The sequence below is a fragment of the Mustela lutreola genome, chromosome 4 (assembly GCF_030435805.1).
Source record: "Mustela lutreola isolate mMusLut2 chromosome 4, mMusLut2.pri, whole genome shotgun sequence".
In the NCBI taxonomy this organism is placed as follows: domain Eukaryota; kingdom Metazoa; phylum Chordata; class Mammalia; order Carnivora; family Mustelidae; genus Mustela; species Mustela lutreola.
In genome coordinates, this window is record NC_081293.1 from 148,609,747 (window position 1) to 148,630,770 (window position 21,024).

A 21,024-nucleotide genomic window follows, 5' to 3' on the forward strand; every position below is an offset into this window, starting at 1 on the left:
GAGATTCTGAGAGTTTAGATAATTTTTTCCATGTCTGGTAGTTAGGAAGGCAAAGCCCCTTCCCACAGCAGGGTCTGTAGTATGTTGTTCCATCTATCTCAAGTATCTTCTTTCTCAAAACTATCACCACCACCCCGTGCCCCCCCCACTTGCATTTAACTTTAACTTTCTACATCTAATTCCTACTCAGTGTGAAGCAGAACTGCCATGTTCAGCTTCATAGATTCTGCCCTGCCTAAGACCCAGGAGCTCTGAGGTGCCTGAATGGCTCTGTGGGTTAAAACCTCTGCCTTCGGCTTGGGTCATGGTCCTGGGGTCCTGGGATCGAGCCCCTCATCAGGCTCTCTGCTAAGCGGGGAGCCTGCTTCCTCCTCTCTCTCTCTCTCTCCCTGCCTTTCTGCCTGCTTGTAGATCTCTGTCTGTCAAATAAATGAATAAAATCTTTAAAAAAAAAAAAAAAAAAAAGACCCAGGAGCTCTCTTCACATAGATTTCAATGGAAAAGATGCCCCCCGGGGTTTGTACAGTGCCCAACCCAAACAGACATACATGGCCAACTTCTCTTAAGGTTTTGGCTTAAACATTACTTCCTTGGGGGGAGGGGGGCTACTGTATATCTCCACTCATATTGCACCTATATTCTCCTCCAAAAGCATCTTTTACCAGTCTACTTACATCATTATCTGCCTGTTAGTGTTTGAGATCTGACTTCCCTATTAAACTGTAAGTTCAATCAAGGGAAGACTCTTATCTGCCTTGAATCTTGAACAAATGAATGATTTATGTGAGTTCAAAGCAAAGCTTTTTCAATTGTAACTTACTGGTTTCTGTGTTGAAAATACAGAAGGATGCAGAGCTCAAAGAATCACATACCAGCTCTCTAAACCCCCATTTGGGATTATTCATTTTTGTCCATACCATGTTAGAGTAACATTCTTTGCAACTTGACTAAATATGTTGATCATAATATGCCTTAAAACATGACTATATCTCCTGCCCAAAGGGTACTCTGCAGAACCCCTTTTGTACCATGTGACCGTGGGACTGAACAACATACCCTCAAAATTCATATCTACCTGGCACTTGAGAATGTGACCTTATTTGGGAATAGGGTCTTTGTAGGTATCACTCCTTAAGTCAAGGCCGTACAGGATTAAGTTATAGGCCCCAAGATTCAATGACTGGTGTCTTTCCAGGAGTTTCCAAGGAGGGAGAGTTACAGACACAGGGACAGAGTGGACATAGGAAAGAGGGCCTGTGGCGGAGGCAACAGAGATGGGAGGGATGCGGCCGCAAGCCAAACAACACCAATGACACCCAGCCACCCCAGAAGCTAGGAAGTGGCCAGGAAACATTCCTCCCTAGAGCCTTCCAAAGCAGAATGGCCCCATAGACACTGATTTCAGACCTTGAGATTCCACAGCTATGAACAGGATAATGTCTGAAACCATTTAGTTTCTGGGACTTTGTCACAACACTCTTAGGAAACTAGTAAAATGACCTTTCCTGTAACTGCTTAGGGTTGGGATAATGTCAGGTGCTCTAACAAAGAAACCTCAAATTTTCAGTGGAAAATAGACTTCTTAATAGAACTTACTAATAGAAGTTTGAGACTCCCTAGTGACAGGGTACTGGAGATGTTTCAGGAAATTGGTGGCTATCCTCCACATGGTGGTTTGGTGATCTGGATTCTTTTTTATCTCATGTCTGCACTGTTGTCTGTGGAAAAAGAAAGGGAGAATATAGATCACATACCTATTTTTTAGTTGCCTAAAGGGACACAAATTTCTGCCCACATTCTGTTGGCAAGAATGGTTACATGGCTCTAGTAGATAAAAGAGTCAACGCAGGTGCTTCTGAAGGACAATTGTATCTCGTGGGAAGGGAACACACATTTGGAGGATAGTTTGCCATCCCTGCTGTGTTGTCCTCCCAACCTCAGCTGATGTGGCCATTCTGAGCAGTGACCTCATACTTGGCCTAAAGCCATGAGCTTGATTCATCAGCTTTTAATACTTAGGAATTTTGTTTTAGAACCTCAGAGAGAATCCAGCCCTTAGCAGAGGAGCTAAAGCTGAAAGGATAGACTCATAGCTATAGATGGTGTTAGGGCCATGAACAACTCTGAGAAACTTAAGTTACTGGGAAGAATAATCAGGAACCTTAATGAGTATTCCACTTAACAGAAAGAGGGTAAGTAACTATTGGACATCCAAAAGTAGCTAGGTGATGTTAATAGAAGAACATCGAAGTGAAACCCCTCAAAAGCTTTCTGCTAGAGCCCTTACAGTAGGTATGGATCAGGTGTCAGGTCCTCTAAGACTCCACTACATTTCCTGTTTCTGGAATCCTCTGCCATCCCTGCTGCCATTGTTACACACATGTGCTTACAGTATCCAACCCCTACCCCACCTCCCAGCCATCCACATACACTTAACACCTGTGATCATTTGAGTAGTTATTTCTTGCGATCCAAAGGCTGTCACAAGAACAGCCATCTCATATGTCTTATTATCTGCATATCAGAGAGAAAGAAAGCAAATTAACTCGTGGAAGATCTATAGCAAGAACACCACGGAACTCTGACTCAGAGGCCCATTCCTTGCTTTGCTGGGCCATTCTGCTCCCATGGACAAGCTCTATGGTCAACTAGAGCTCATGCTGTAATATTCAGGGTTCGCTGCAGACAGGAGGATCCATTCTAGCTACGTTAAGCAGAAAAATATTTGTTACAGGGTATTGGTAGCGAACAAGACTGGCAGGAGGAAAGCCATGGTCGGATACACCCAAGAGATATGATGAAACATTCCGTGAGGTTGTAGCAAAACCCACATATGCTTAGCATCTATGATGTGGGCAACTGATGGGAAAACTCTTCATGGCAGTTGTCCCAGAAGAACGAAACTTCACTGCTATGGTGCTTGTCTGAAAAGCCAGTTCCCTCATAGATAGATACCTCTTCACATTTCTCTCTTCTGCTATCAGGTTTGTTTCTCAGCAGCACCTAGCTCACAAACCGAAACCTAGTTGCAAGGGATCCTGGGAAATCGAGTTTTTAGCCCTGTAGTATTTATAGTATAGGAGGGCAGGTGGAAGGGGATCTGAAAGAGTATTGAATATGCCATTCTCCAGAGGTTGCCATACATAGCAACTCCTGGAAACTGACCTACCAGGAAAGAATTCCTGTTACACTCAACCACAGTGTGTGGTAGGAGTGCTACTCTCTGCGGTGGTGAGTGGAAGCACTCTCCATGCTTCCTCCAGGACGACAGTGACAGAGTGAAAGAGTAGACCAGGTCTTCTGAGCTTTGCATAGCCACCGATCTGAAGGACTTTGACTGTAATGTCATTCTACCTACCATCCTTTGGGGTTAGACAGAACAATTTCACCAGCACTAATTATCAAATGTCTGGAGGTTGTTGCAGAAGTTTTAAAATTACTTGATATTTAATTCTAGGTCTCCTTTGAATGTCAGGAGGCAGTATTCACAAGCAAAGAATAATAAGATACTCAGCTTAAAAAATGTTGGAGTAGGTGAAGGGAAGATGGTGGCAGAGTAGGGGGACCCTAGGCTCACCTCATCCCACAAATACAACTCAGTAACTATCAAATCACCCTACCTGCCCCAGAAATCGATCCGGGAACTGGCAGAACAAACTCCAGGACTGAAGGGAGAGAAGAGGCCACATCAAAGAAGGTTATCTCAATGCTTCAAAAATAATTACCTCGTTAAAAAAATGTCATGACTCTTTTTTTTGAAGTTTTTTTTTTTTTAATTTTACAATCACTGGCATTAAAGAATAGGAGAGGAGAGAGGACAGACAGAAAAACTGAAAGGAGGGGCGCCTGGGTGGCTCAGTAGGTTAAAGCCGCTGCCTTCGGCTCAGGTCATGATCCCAGGGTCCTGGGATCGAGCCCCACATCGGGCTCTCTGCTCAGCGGGGAGCCTGCTTCCTCCTCTCTCTCTGCCTGCCTCTCTGCCTACTTGTGATCTCTGTCTGTCAGATAAATAAATAAAATCTTTAAAAAAAAAAAAAAAAAAAAGAAAAACTGAAAGGAAACTTTACTAAGTCTCTTAATGAAAAGTCTGGATGAAAAATAGGAATTGCTATTTACGAGTAGTAGAGTCAACTCTGATTTTTCAAGCTCAAAGGAAGAGCATTAGTAAATTGAGGAAACTAAAAACTATAGCAGATAATTCCCTCAGAGCCTTCCTCAAGTGTGTTCAATCTCAAAGGCAAAGATTACATAATCCACCCTACATGCCACCACCAAAATCGTCTCCCTAACACATTTCTTTACTCATGTCACTCTCCAGTTCTGAATCCCAAGCAGTTCTCTCATTTAAAAAATAATGAATTTCTAACAGTTGGGGTCCTCCCTATTCTGGGACCAAGCTAGTTTTCCACTTTATATAAATTTTATATTTTGTGGTGAACCTGAACTCTGCTTCTCCCCCCAGTTGCATGGCAATTACCCACCTCTGTATGTTTGTTTATGCTGCTTTCTCTGTTGAAATTATTTCTGACTCTCACAGTTCTATTTTTTCCACGAGGTCCACACTCCTATCACCAGTCTCGTCTGTAAGCCTTCCTGGACCACCCACCCTAACCAGGAGTAACCTCCGCATTTCTAACAGCCTCAAGATCTCCATTACAGCATTTTCGCATGTTCTCTTATGTTACTCTTTTTGATATCTATGTTTTTTTAGCTCTTGCTTCAACTTCTTCCCAAGCTCTCAGGGTCAGGGACTATATCTGATTCATCTGCATATCCTGCAGAGTTCCCTGTCCAATGATCCGCACACAGTAGGGATTCAATACATATTAGCTGTGTGCGTGCCCCTTTGTATGAACGAATCAGGAAGATTTAGAGAAAAGAGTTATGGTGCTCATAATTCAAATGTAGGCGATCAAACTGACCCTATTGAACTGTAGCTTCAAAATATTTTTCTAGAATGTGTACTGTAACATCTCTCTGTTCGTAAAGAAATCAATCCCTGATCCTAATTTTCAGTGTTTTGCTATGCTCTGCATCTAACAGCACAGTAGGGATCTGTGTCAGAGGAAATGATGGCTCTCTAGTTACACACAACTTACACAGGATTTTGCACAATCGTTTGCTATTTGTCAATGCTAACCTGCTTCTCGGCAAAAAAAAAAAAAAAAAAAGCCACATCAGATGAACTATGGTTTCCTTGTCTTTCTCAGAGCAGCAGTAATCCAGGCCACATCTAGTTAGAGGATAGAGTTGTTAACCATCATCAACAGATCAACAGGAGACTTAGCCTCGACATGGAAACACATAAGCAGCTCTTCAGCGGGAGGCTGAACTATCTGGGTTCCTTGGTGTCACATTCATTTTGTGCCCCTCTGGGGCACTGCTGGAAGCAAAGTGAAGTTATTGGGGCCCTCGAGATACAGTAAATTGACTCCTAGGAGAAACTCCTTCAATGTCAGGCGATGGGATATGTGTGCTATGAAATTTTTAAAATATATATGTGTATATGGTTGTAAATCAAGGTGCATTCTTAGGTAGATTGAAGTCTGCTCACGGATCTGCTCTTCTCCCCACAAAAGATGTTGAGCTTTGTTTGTTTTTCTCCCTGGAGGAGTAGCACCTTAAGATGCCACATAATTCCAAGTGATATCAGAAAGTAATCTCCTCTGTTCCCTCATGAGGTTCAAGAGCTAATCCCTGGGGGACAGGGGAAGAATTTTGCTATTTATCAGCTGCCTTGTTTAAACACTTCACAAGTGAATTATTGCAATCTGCATGAGGGACTCAAAATAACAGCTCTCTGTAAACACTGACCATGATTCAATCATTGAAGAAGAGGACAGGAAAATATGACTTGTGTAAAATGGCAGTCCTTTTCTTGAAGTCAAGAAGAGATTCATAAAATCACTAAATTCTGCCACAGGTCACTATATTAAAAGTGAAAAACTTGATCAAAGAAGGGACACAGATAAATGGAAGCCATGGGCATGTATTATTTTGACCAGTAGGTTTGACAGATTTTAATAGGATTAGATGGTTAAGATTTCTTATATTCAGGAGGTCTCTTTGAACAGAGAACTGAAAATGTTCCCTTGTCATTCTTAGATACTTTTTGTCACTGCCTTTATTCTTTATATCCAAGATGAACCTAAAGTACAACTTAAAATACTCCTTAGTGAGACTGTTCCGGTTGTCTATTGTTCTATCCTAGGTAGAGGGAATCAAATTGGCTTCTACCTGCCCAATAGAAAAAAATAAAAATAAAAAGGAAAAAATCCAGTCTTTCAGTGCCATGAGAGGAAAGAAAAAGAAAAAAAAAATACCATAAAAACATGATACTCATGATAACCTGTCTTGGAAATATTACCTGGTAGTCAATGAAGAAAGACATGCAAAAAGTGCCAGTTTTTTTCCTCACCAAATCCTAGGAGGAGAGAAAATAGTATATTCAAACAATAAAACAATAACACATTTGTAGTAATACTGGAAGTCTTTAGAGATTTCTAAAAACAACATTGCTTATTGAATATTATGTATGTATCAGATACTACCCTAGATAGTTTCTGTAAATTGTCACTCATAATAACCACCAACTGGTAATAAGTATTACTATACTGCTATTTTCACTTTACAGAAGAGGAAACTATTGTTGTGTAAAGATCAGAAATATATATCCAAAGCATTACAGCTAGCAATTGGTGGTACTGGCTTCAAATCCAGATCCATGAGGGTAAAACCTATATTCTCTCCCTCATATTATAATGATTCCCAACATACTGGGCCCAGCATCAGAGAAACAGTCTAGAATGTATCTTAGCAGTACTCTGCAGAGCTATGTGTTATAGAAGGACATTTCTAAACATGGTCTCCAGTTTTGTTTGAGATTTGGAATTGAAGAACCATGCTGATATGAGCAAATGAAAGACTGTATGTACTTGACTTATATACAAATTAAATTAATGAATAGGCAGGTGTTATCAGTCAGAAGATTTCCTACCATTATCCTACCCCCAAGGAAATACACACTTTTCCTTTTCAGGCTATCCTTTGTTTCTCTGTCTCAGCACTGATCTCTTAGTTCTCTGCATGTCTCACCTTCTCTTGTTGCTGTTGTCTAGTTGTATGGGGCATAAATTGTATGTACTCCACTCGGAAAGGTACAAGCTCATTTTCCTATTCCTCTTTCTGCAGCATTGCACACCTCTCATTCTTTTACAGTTTTTGTTTTGTGTTTTTTGTTTTGTTTTTGGTGGGCAGCAAAGCACGGTTATTAAGCAACAGCAAAGTGATAGTACAAAGCTCCCAAGGAGGGAGGGGAACCAAGAGTGTTGTCCAGTGTATTCCTTTTTCTCTTCCTCTTAGCCACTGGTGACTCTATCAACCCTGAAACTCAAGCATCATTGGGAATTTCTCATGTGTCTCTGGATCCATTCTGTCATCATTTAGAAGAAAAATGGTATTTTTCTAAAATGTAGAGGCACCATGTTTGGAGTCTTCTGTCTTCCTGGATTAATCACTTTTTTTGACCATGTTCTCCCATCCAAGTACTAACCAGAACTGACGCTGCTTAGCTTCCGAGATCAGACGAGATCGGGCATGTTCAGGGTGGTTTAGCCATAGACTTGACCATGTTCTCTATTCTGACTTGCCCTTTATTAACAGGTGAATTTGTTTTTGGCCACATCTTGTCTCCATTAACCCTTACTCATACCGCAATTCATTCTGGTTCCTTCATCTTGAAATTTCCTATTTCTTATCTCCCTCCACCATCTTGGCTTTCTCTCACATAGACTGTCTTTCAAACTATCCCATTATCTGTTTGCCCATATGTGATCCTACTTCTGCCAAACAGAAGTACATTCATAGCTTCATGTGATCTGGACAGAACAATTTTTAACATATCAATATCACTATGCCACAAAGAATTTTTCTAATAGTCCAGTGAAAAATCTATAACCATTTTTTTTTCTTTTTTTAATCCATAGACTTTGGTGTTGCCCAGAGCCTTTTCTGGAAGAATCCCTGATGTTGAATCTGATCATAGATCAGGCCCCCAGTGACCAACACTTTGGCTTCCTGACTGGGCAGCATATTGTATACCTGTCAACTAAATCATCTTCCAACAGCCCATAACCAGGTTGGCTTGTTTCAATAAAGGGCACTAGGTAAGGATAACAGTCTTCCTCTTTCCTTTACCTTCCCTTTCCTACTCCCTCCTGCCCTTGCTTTATACACAATCTGTGTGATCCATAAAATATCTACTATTTACCCCATTGCGTTATGTGTCCCTTTTTACGTGTAAGTTTTATGTGCCAACCAGATAGAAGACTCTTGCAAAGCAGAATGCTCATCCTATAATCTGTATGCCTCCAACAGTATCTAGCACAATAAGCAATAGATTCTCAAAAACTGTTCTTTAATTTTCATTTGCTCCCCAGATGCTCCTGAATTATATATAGCATTATTAGGTACTTTTGATAATTTAAAGAGGAAGAGACTCTGCCCAACCTAAAGCCTTTTTTCATAAAATGGAATTTATTTTAAGGAAAAGAAAAACAAAGATATGTCTGGAAACTTTGGCTGAGGAGAAATGGTATTTAAACTTCATCTCTTGGCCCCAATACTGGCACCACGCTAATATTTAGTTTCTGGAACTCTTTAGTTCATGTGGGTTCCAATTACTCTGACTCTATTTTATCAAAAATGTAACTTCCCTTGCAGGATCAAGCAGAACAGACAATATTTACGTGTCATTTTCCTAATTAGTTTCCCAAGCAATAGTCACTCCAGTTAAAAATTGTCATTGCCACATCTTAGAAAACAAAGATCATGTGGAACTAAAACTATATAAACACCAAAGTGATCATAAAATGCCATTTTATGTATATACAATACATTTAACAAATATTAAGGGCTTTTGGGATACTTGGGTGGTATAGTCAGTTAAGCATCTGACTTTTGGTTTCAGCCCAGGTCATGATCTCAGGGTTGTGGGATCAAGCTCCCCATCAGGCTTCATGCTCAGCAGGGAGTCTGCTTAAAATTCTCTCCCTCTGCCCCCTCCCCATGCTCCAGCACTCTCTCTCTCTCAAAAATAATAATAATAATAATAATAATAATAATAATAATAATAAAACTGTTAAAATTTTTTTAATTAAAAAAAAAACACACATGTATTAAGGGCTTTGGTCCTAATGTTTGTGTCTCCCTAAAATTCACGTGTTAGAATCCTTCTACCCAATTTGATGTTAGAAGGTGGGGCTTTAGAGGTGACTAGGTCACAGGGATGGAGCCCTCACAAGCGGGATTAGTGTTTGTATAAAAGAGACCCTAGAAGGCTCCCAGGCCCCCTTCTACTACGTGGAGATACTAGAAGTCTGCAACAATGAAGAGGATCCTCACTGACCATGCTGGCTCCTTGATCATGAACTTCCAGCCTCCAGAACTGGAAATAATTTTCTGTTCCTTATAAGCCACACAGTCTGTGACAGTTTGTTAGAGCAGCCCTAAAAGACTCTGTTGTCATTTTAACCTATCATGACCAAACTTCAGTCTGTTCACCAAATAAGTCAGGTACCTCAGTGTTATAATTTCAAGTTAGCTAAAGTCTATAAAATTAGCTAGATTTGAGGTTGTATGTAGTTTTTTTTTTAATTTTGAATGTGTCCCCTTTAATAACTTTTAATTTCATTAGCTGCTCCATCCTCTGTAATTAAGAATCAATATTATAAATTTCCATACTTTGTATCATGCACTGTATGTCCCCACCCACCTAATGGAAGGTATTGCTCATTAGCCTTAAAATAATTGTTTTCAATAACAGAAAATGTCCTTTCTCCCCTCCTGTCAAGGTTAATGATTATAACATGGGAAATATATCTTTGCAGTTTTCCTCTTCTTGGAAGTTTTCTATATTTAACGTCTCAAGAGTTTCTTTAAAATAAGTATGCTATGGGCTTATTTTCTGGATGTATATAATTTACATCAAGTGTCCAATTAACAGTTTTTCCTGACTTTTTCCACTCAAATGGACCTTGCAATCAGCACTTAAAGCACATTGTATCTAGCCTCTTTCAGTGCATTAATTTAGTGTGTGTAATTTCATTTCTTAAATTCCAATAAGCCTTCATTTAAAATTCTTTAATATCTTGGGCTCACGGTATTAAGCAAATTTCTCCCAGCATATGTAATCCCAATATTATACCCTGAAAATATTAGTTTCTTATGGGTGAATGAATCTATTCTATCATCATATTAATTGATGAATGTCCATCCCATTTATTTAGTGAACTACTAATTATTGATCATCTCCTATGGACTATGTACTGTGCTAGATATTGAGCACACCGAGGTGCAAAAGAGACAGGCAGCAATCTGTAAAGTGCCACAAAAATAAGAAACTCAGGAAGTAGAAAGGAGGGACATCTAACTTAACCTGGTGTGGGAGCCAGCTGGGAAGAGGGGAGAGTAGGGTGTTGGTTAAGAGAATATTTTCTTAGAGGAAAAACCCACGCTAAAATCTGTAGATTAAGCAGGAATTATCCTGAGAAATGGAGAAAGGAGGTAATAATAGTTAACACTGACAGTGCCTCATCTGGGCCCCATACTGTTCTGTACAGATAACAACTCACTGAATGTTCCAAATAAATGGGCGATACAGGTACTTTGAAAATATAGAGACAAGGAAGCTGCAGAATACCAAGGTTAAATTATACTTGAGGTCACACAGCTGCCAAATGCAGAGTTTTAAGTTCAAGTCCAAGCATCTGAGCCCTGCCTATAGTGTCTTTTCTAGCAGAGGTAACACAGCCCCAAAGGCAGCAGTAAGAATAGAACCTACATTTGTTGAGCATTTTATCAAGTCCCAAGCATGTTATCCCTCATATTATGCTATGAATTAAGTGTTATTTGCCTTGTTGTTGCAGACATAGATTCAAAAGCTTAAAAATGTTGAGTGACCACAATGAGAGACTGACTACTCTATACCCAGCAGGATGGCTATAAGAACAAACAAACAGAAAGTTCCAAGTGTTGATAAGGATGTGGGGAAATTGGAACCCTCGTACATTGTTTTTGGGAATATAAAATGCTGCAGCCACTGTGGGAAACAGTTCAGTGGTTCCTCAGTAAGTTAAGCACAGAATCACCCTATGACCCTGCCATTTCACTCTTGGGTGTGCACCCAAATGAACTCAATAGGGGTGTTCAAACAAAATATTACACATGAACATTAATAGCAGCACTATCCACAAGAACTAAGGGGTGGAAACAACCCAAATGTCTGTCCACTGAGGAATGGATAAACAAAATGTGGTATATCCATACAATGGAACATTATTCAGCCGCAAAAAGGAATGACATACTGATACATGCTACAAGGTGGGTGAATCCTGAAAACAGAGTGCCAGGTAAAAGGAGCCAGTCACAAAAGGTGACATATCGAATGATTCCATTTATATGAAATACCCAAAGTTGGTAAATCTGTAGAGACAGAAAACAGATGAGTTGTTGCCAAGGACTGCAGGGAGGGGGAATGAGAAATTCTTGCTTAGTGAGTCAACATAAGTGACTCTTAATCTCACAAAACAAACTGAGGGTTGCCGGGGGGAGGGGGTTGGGGAGAAGGGGGTGGGATTATGGACATTGGGGAGGGTATGTGATTTGGTGAGTGCTGTGAAGTGTGTAAACCTGGTGATTCACAGACCTGGGGATAAAAATATATGTATATAAAAAATATATGTTTATAAAAAATAAAAAATTAAAAAAAAAAAAAATTAGAAATGGGCGCCTGGGTGGCTCAGTGGGTTAAGCCGCTGCCTTCGGCTCAGGTCATGATCTCAGGGTCCTGGGATCGAGTCCCGCATCGGGCTCTCTGCTCAGCGGGGAGCCTGCTTCCCTCTCTCTCTCTCTCTGCCTGCCTCTCCGACTACTTGTGATTTCTCTCTGTCAAATAAATAAATAAAATCTAAAAAAAAAAAAAAAAAAAAAAAAAAAACAATAAAATTAGAAATGCTCACTTCTGCACTTCAGATACCTCTTCTGTGGAATGAGGATAGCAATGATAGTTCCTATTTCATAGATTTGCCTAAAGACCAAATGAGTTGATAGATGTTAAGTCCTTGGCTATTGTGCCTGGCAGAGTCTACTCTTGTTTTGTTATTATTACCTTGATCATTCCTATAAAGTGAGCTTGAGATCTTTTCATGTTCATTACATAGGATAAAACTGGACACTGTCGGGGCGCCTGGATGGCTCAGTGGGTTAAGCCGCTGCCTTCGGCTCAGGTCATGATCTCAGGGTCCTGGGATCGAGTCCCGCATCGGGCTCTCTGCTCAGCAGGGAGCCTGCTTCCCTCTCTCTCTCTCTCTGCCTGCCTCTCCATCTACTTGTGATTTCTCTCTGTCAAATAAATAAATAAAAATCTTTAAAAAAATAAAAAAAAAATAAAAATAAAAAAAAAAAAAAAAAAAAAAAAAACTGGACACTGTCTTATCTGGAATGTTCCCCAGGCACACTACATTTTGCTAACCTGGGACTGATCACTGAAACCTGACCTCCTGGGAAATAGTGTTATCTACCATTTCATATGTTTTTTTACAACTACAATATAAATTTCCTTCCTGGTTACTTTGATAACCAGGAAAGAAATGTTCTTCTCAGGTTAGTTTATACTTGTCAACATATAATTTAGTGGCACTAATTAGGAGACTCCTAATAAATGTTTAATGTAAATAAAATAAAATAATAAACTATACCAAATAATTCAGGTAGAAAATGGTTTTTCAGGCTTTCCAGCAAAAACCTATGCTTTTTGCCATTACTTGTTGTGTAAACATTGAGATCTTTCCTACAAACACACCGTGAACAAGGACAAAGGCAATGAAATGTTGATCATTTTCCTTCTGCAACTGTCCGTCATGTTTTAGGATTTCCTGCCCCAGGATCCACTAATTGGCTATGGCTCACACATCCTCACGTAAAACATGTATCAGTAAAATGCAAAAAGGAGCCCTCTTCACTGTAACCAGGATCCAGGAAATGAAAATTCAAGTCTTGACATGTGAGCCTGTTTACTAATGGCAACAGTGTGATAAGCAGTTCGTCAATCCTATTTATCAGATTGTGAAATAAGCCAAAATCACCGTAGGCAAGTAACAGTAGAAATAGACTTTTAGAAAAACAAGGAGGTGTTTGTGCTTCTTTCATCTAAACCAGAGCTTTAAATGAACCTGTGTAAAGTGTCCAGAGTAAACCTCTTAGGCTTTGCAGGCCCTGAAGTCTCTGTCATAACTACTCAGCTCTGTAATGGTGATATAAAAGTGGCCATAGACAATGTACAAATGACTGGGCCTGGCTGGGTTCCAGTAAAACTTTATTTACACAGGTGACAACATGGATGAAACTTGAAAGCATGGTAAGTAAGCCGGACACAGAAGAACAAATATGTGATATGAGGTATCCAGAATAGAGACAGGAAGTAGAATGGTGGTTATCAGGGATTCCAGGGAGGAAGAAATGGGAAGTTGGTGCTTAATGGGTACAGAGTTTCAGCTGGGGATGATGAAAAGGTTCTGGAAATGGATAGTGGTATGATTGTACAACATTGCACATATATTTAATGCCACTGAATTGTACACTTAAAAATGGTTAAGATGGTAAATTTTATGTATATTTTACCACAATTACAAAGAAAACTTTAACCCCTGAAACAAATAATACATTATACGTTAATTAATTGAATTGAATTAAAAGAGAAAACTTTATTTTACAAAAATGGGCAGCTGGCTCTCCAGGCGTAGTTTGCCAGCTCCCTGATGCAAACTACCCTTTGTCTTGCTGACTGTGCTCCTTTCTTTGCTTCATACATCTCTGCTATTATCTCTGCTGCTGCCTTGGCTCTCTTTTTTTTTTTTTTTTTTTAAGATTTTCATGTATTTGTTTTTGAATGAGAAGGAGTGTGTATTTGAGAGGAGCAGGGGGGAGGTGAGAGCAGTGGCAGAGGGAGAGGGAGAGAGAGAATCTTGAGTAGACTCTGCACCAAGCACATAGCCTGACTTGGGGCTCAGTCTCAAGACCCAGTGATCCTGACCTGAGCCAAAATCAAGTTGGATGCTTAACTGACTGAGCCACCCAGGCACCCCTGCACCTGCTCTTTAATTCGTTCCTTTACTGAGCCATATGGTCAGAATGTTGCCTTATGTACAAAGGAAAGAGAACCATTTGCATTCACCGGGGGCTACTATTCTTTCTAGAGGTAGTCTCTCCTAAAAGCCACAGCTCCAGCAGATGCAGATCTAAAGCTATAAGTGAGTGTGCTGTTCTTTGTATATAAAAATGACCATTGTAACTAATATTGCACTGTGTGTTAACTACCTAAAATTACAATTAAAAAATAAATAAAATTTAAAAAAATTTTTAAATGACCATCATGACCCAAAAACATAAACTTGGGCAGGTTTCCACTTTTTCTAGTGGCTCTACAAAGCCTTTGATTTCCCTAGGCTCTCAGTGACCAACAGCATGGATTAGAATGCTAGTGTTACATGAAAAAGTGCTCCATATCACTTGGCATCAGGGAAATACAAATCAAAACCACAATGAGATATCACCTCACACCAGTCAGAATGGCTAAAATCAACAAGTCAGGAAATGACAGATGCTGGCGAGGATGCGGAGAAAGGGGAACCCTCCTACACTGTTGGTGGGAATGCAAGCTGGTGCAGCCACTCTGGAAAACAGCATGGAGGTTCCTCAAAATGTTGAAAATAGAACTGCCCTATGACCCAGCAATTGCACTATTGGGTATTTACCCTAAAGATACAAATGTAGTGATCCAAAGGGACACATGCACCCGAATGTTTATAGCAGCAATGTCCACAATAGCCAAACTATGGAAAGAACCTAGATGTCCATCAACAGATGAATGGATCAAGAAGATGTGGTATATATACACAATGGAATACTATGCAGCCATCAAAAGAAATGAAATCTTGCCATTTGCAACAACATGGATGGAACTAGAGCGTATCATGCTTAGCGAAATAAGTCAAGCAGAGAAAGACAACTATCATATGATCTCCCTGATATGAGGAAGTGGTGATGCAACATGGAGGCTTAAGTGGGTAGAAGAATAAATGAAACAAGATGGGATTGGGAGGGAGACAAACCATAAGTGACTCTTAATCTCACAAAACAAACTGAGGGTTGCCGGGGGGAGGGGGTTGGGGAGAAGGGGGTGGGATTATGGACATTGGGGAGGGTATGTGATTTGGTGAGTGCTGTGAAGTGTGTAAACCTGGTGATTCACAGACCTGGGGATAAAAATATATGTATATAAAAAATATATGTTTATAAAAAATAAAAAAAAAAAAAAAAAAAAAAAAAAAAAAAGAATGCTAGTGTTAGAGCACGTGGTTTGTGGCTGTCAGAACTCTTCTCTTTGTGAAGGTGATGGGCTGTAGCACACAGGCTGAACCCTTGGCCCTGAGTCATCACTCTGATCTAACCAATTAGGTCAACTCACCTTGAGTTAATCATTTCCGGAAAACAGTGAGGAGTGTTGACCTCTGAGGACAAACCTGATTCTTCAAAGCAGAAACCTAGGCAAACAAAAATGTTTGGATTTTTAAAGGGGACCTATTTAGAAATGAATATTTGAAAATACACATATTATTATTGGAAGATACCCTGATCTCAGGGTCTTGGGATGAAGCCCCACATCAGGCTCCCTGCCCAATGGGGAGCCTGCTTTTCCCTCTTCCTCTGCCTCCTCTCCCCTGCTCCTGTACTTGTGCTCTCTCTCTCTCTCCATCTTTCTCAAATAAATAAACAAAATTGTTTAAAAAAAAAAGTTTAGAATCCCTAATTAACTTCAGAGGCTAGTCTATCAAAACTGATGACCCAAGAATTGACCAGGGTAAGCTACCTTTGACAAAGCCACCATAGTAAGAATAATAAATTCTCCATCTTTACATGAAGTGAAATTTTTTTTACTGATCTAAGACAAAGCTCTTGATTCCCAAAGCATTTCTACACAAACAAAAAAACATTACTTTTATATTACTTATTAAGCAACATTTTTAGAGCACCGTTCGTACCTGCTTTAAAGACTAAAACCGTATGATTTGTACACTTCAATAATTCTTAGTGTTTTTCTTTTCCCTCTAATTTCTATAATAAATCTTTGCATGTCAATGTAGAAAAGACATTGAATTTAAAAGTTTCAAAAGTGCAGACATCACATAACCTCAATAATGTCATTTGATACCAAAATAGATTGGTTTAAATTTTTAATGCTGTTCCCATTTTTTTCTTTTAACACTTGGCCCTGCTACCAATAAGATGCTAATTGATTGAAAACAACTTATTTTCTCAAAACACAAAGCAGAATGTATTTATATTCAGAACTCCATTTTATTTCAGTCCCTTTAATCTGAATGTAGTAAAAATTGTGTTAAAATATTTAATAAGTTAAAAATGCTGAAGCATGACTTTGATAGTCTACTTAAGCTGGAAACCTATTGTTGTCTACGCGTTGTGCAGGCTCTCAGATATAAAGGGGAAGACAGAGAGCAATGATGTCTGAAAATTTATAGTCACCACAATGATTAGGTTACAACATTCATTTCTAAGCACATGAAGTATTTACACATCACTTGAAAAATCACTCCAGTTTCCGGGATGTTACCTGTTGACCTTTGAAAGTGGAAGCAAGTGAATTTTGCCATCAGTATCCTTCTTTCATTTTGAAGTTTAATATACTGTCATTGGTTCTCCAATATCCATGGTGCCAATTTCCCACTGATGTCTTATATCTTGGGTTTCTTTTCCCCTGTAGAAAAGTATCATGATGAGATCAGGGAAGTAACTTGGAGCACACAAAGCCCATGTAATTACACGGTGTTCCCGCACAATTCACAATGTTCTGACACTGGGTATCAGCACAAGGGTAAGCAAGAGCAAAAAGCTTCTCAGAGAATTTTGGCTGTGAGGGGAACCTAAGGTGAAGGACAGGAGGGTTTCTAAGCAAAGGTGGATGGGAATACTTGGAAATCAGAATGTATATGTGGAAAATAACTTGGTTTTCTGGTCATTTCTTGAATGCCTTTCTGTGAGGCTCATTTCTCTTTAATAAGACAGAATGTCTTGGACATAATGTTTCTGAGAAGAAACATTCGCAGAAAACCTTGTTTCCAACCACAACAGGACATGGACAATTGTCAGGATTACATAAATAATTTCTTTCTAAAAAGTGCTTACAATTCTGCATTTTGACAGGACTTGACTAGCTACACTAATTGGGCTCATGCAAACACAGCTTCCAATTTTCCTATTGAAAGTCGAGGGCCACACTGTTAGTAATTCTCAAGCCTAACTATTGCTCTCTAGGGTTCCAAGTGCTTGCCGAGTTTCCAAAGCACCTGTTTTTGTCCTTCTATATCGTTTCTCTCTCACTATGCATAAAAGGAGTTGGAACAAATACTTTCCTATAAATCCAGGTGTTGTGACCCTAAACCATTTTTTTCTTTGGTTTGTTTCTTGATTTTAAATTTCTTGCCATGAGTCAGCCTGTGCTGTCTTTGCACAGCTATTAAAACACACTCCCAACTGCAGGCAGTCACACTGAACAGCTCTGGCTAGCTGTACGGGAGACTGAGAGAACAAAGGATCCTTCCCTGTCTCTGAAATTCCTTAGCGGCAGAGGCAGCTCTAATCACAGATTTCACCAAAAATCACTACCGACACCAAGCTCTAGGATTCTAAGCATCAAGATAACTGTTACCAGTGAGTTTTGGTTGCTGCCCTGTGCCCTGTAGATATACCTGCTTTGGTTCCCCAATGAGCAAACTAGGCAGCCATCATCATCTTTACTTCACAGGCGTGGAAACTGAGGCTAAGGGAGGTTAAGGAACAAAGTCTTCCTGCCTTGTTAACATTGAAATCGGGATTTAAGTTGCTAACACCAAATCCTACACTCCCTCCATCACAAAGTACCAAATGTCACCCAAGCTTCCCGTTTCCCTCTTCCAGATGTGGAAAATCTGCAAACCTTGCCATTGTAAAAAGTTAAAATTTTAAAAGCAACCTACAAAAAGCCGCATGTACAGTAGATACTGTAGGCTGCTAATTTGCTTTCATAAATGCATAAAATACAGGAAAAGACTGAGAGCAAATACACTGGCATATTAACAGTAACTATCTTTGGGCAGATTACTGGTAATGTTATATTTGTTTCTTATACTTTTTTTACTTGAAAATTTTCTATAACAAATATGATCTTTTTAAATTGAATATTTAATATTTACTTAAAAAAGCAAGCACTGTCACTGTGTATATGCAAATGGTATAATGGAATGGGTTTTCCAGAGTGACTCATGCATTTGTCATGTTGTCATGTTCAATTGACAATTATCATTGGGCTTAGCATGTCAGTGAATATTTTAATGTCCAAGGGAGGGCTTTTATATGCAAAGCGAACCACTTAGAGCTGTCTAAATATGCAATTTGTAACTGTAGTTAATTAAAAGACTAAATTTTACTTAAACCTCTAAATTCAACTTAGAATTTTTGCTACTTGATTTATGAATTAAATCATTTTTATTAAAAATAAGCATAATCACTTTTACTTATACTTTTATTAATTTTTAATAATCTTAGTATAGTAAATGATCTCATGTCATTACCAAAGCACATGCAAGAAGTCTTATTTCACTAAATTTCCTTAAATATTTTAACTTACGTATGAAAATTTAATTTTTTTCCCTCAAGTATATCATATTCCTAATAAGGCCAGGTTATAAACTAAAGCAATCTTTATAAGTTCTTAAATGGCTTTTAAAAATGTAACAAATTGAAATTATAACTTTAGTAAGCATTCAGACACTGTTTATAAGCTTAATTAATTATATTCCCAAATGCATGTCAAATTTAAGTCACAACTGGCAGTCAGGCATTCCTAATTAAAGGACCAAGGCAAAAAATTAGATCCTCTAACATGTCAGATAGTCTCTAACATGGCATCTCTTGGACATTTCAAAACTATATAGAGAAAAATACATTATTATTGTGACTTTAAATATATTCCACATAAATGGACTTCAGCAGTATCAATATTTTCTATAGATTTATTTTATCATCCCCATATTTATTTTTACAGTTTTCTGGGTTTGCAAAGTCATTTATTCAACTACAGAGTGAAAATTACTGTCTCCAACAGGACCAGGTTCCTTGGGTAAAGATTCAAAACTAAGATACAGCTACAGTTCTGGGTAAATAGCCTGAATTTGGGGATGAGAATGTAGGAGCAGATTAGTGCTGCTTTTTCCAAACCAATGCTGCTTACCACATTAATTGGGGGACCATAAAAAGTTAGTTTTTATCTGCCATATAGTTTTATGCCCTCCTAAAATGTATTTTCTGGGTATATTTCAAATTTCCCCTTTATATAAATATTTTCAACTTTTTACTGACTGACTCAGATGAAATTCTATACCACCCACATGGAATTCAGCTAATTGCCTTCTAATTATTATAGTTAATTGAATTTTGTACCCCCTTCATAGTTATTTCATTGAAATTGGGATTTAAGTTGCTAACACCAAATCCTACACTCCCTCCATCACAAAGCACCAAATATCACCAAAGCTTCCCATTTCCCTCTTCCAGACGTGGAAAATCTGCAAACCTTGCCATTGTAAAAAGTTAAAATTTTAGAAGCAACCTGCGAAAAGTCACATTTTTTATGTTACTCATTATCTATTTCTTTGACCACTACTTGATGGCCATTCTATTAGCAGTATGATAGTTTACTTACAGATTACATAGATGTAGGCAACATGCTTATAAATTGCTTTAGTTCAGTCCTTCAGCACAGGAAAATATTGTCCTTGTTAATTTATCAAAATTATGTTTAGGTTGGGGCACCTGGGAGGCTCTGTCAGTTAAGTGGCTGCCTTCAGCTCAGGTCATGATGCCAGGATCCTGGGATCAAGCACCACATCAGCCTCCCTGCTCAGCAAAGCGCTTGCTTCTCCCTCTCCCTCTCCCTCTGCCTGCTGCTCTGCCTACTTGTGCTCTCTCTCTAGCTCTCTATCAAACAAATAAATAAATAAATAAATCTACCTTTTAAAAAAATTTACGATTAGGTCTCAGTTTAGGGGCAGCCAGTTCCCCTAGCCACCAACCCCTAAGGCCAGCATAGACCATCCAAATTAATCATCCAGTAACAATCTTTTCCACATAAGCATAAAGTATTACTCATCATAAATGTAGGATTTTGTAAACCCACTGCAGCACACCTAATTAACCTCATTTTTATCATTGTTCCCAGAAAGTCTAAGCTGTCTAAGTTAGATGCATAATAGAAATTATAATCATCTGCCAAATTAGCATAACAATATTTAATTTACCATTGCTTATTATGATAATTGAGGTTGTTTCCAACTTTTATTATTATAAATAAAATCAGAGTGAACATGTATTGGATCGTGAATATAATTTTATTCTGTTGGATTATGTCCTTAGTGAAAATTCCCAACAGTAATATTACTCAGTGAGCAGATGGACTTAGTTTTGGATATTGATAGGAATTGCCTTTAATGCTTTCCAAAAAGCTTGTTTGATTACAGTTGTGTCAATATTGTATTTATTTGTTTTGTTTGGGTGTTCCTTAATTTGAACAAATTCATCAATGTTAAATGATACTAAAATTTGGCTTTGATTCCTAGGGACAATAGATTTTTAAATAATATGTATTTGCAAAATAAAATAATATTTGCTATTTGCATTTTCATTTATGTAGTTTATCTCCATTTAGTCTTTGTTCATTTGCTACTAGGGCTTAACATTTATCTTTAATTCATGTTAATTCTTTATATGTTATTACATGAACCTATTAGTACTCATATTTTATACAATCTCTTTTTCTATTAAGTTTTATTATATTTTATACTTAAAAGTATTTCTTTTAATTTCTATGGCAATCAATCTAACAATCTTTAAATGATTATCTAGCTCTATTTTAAG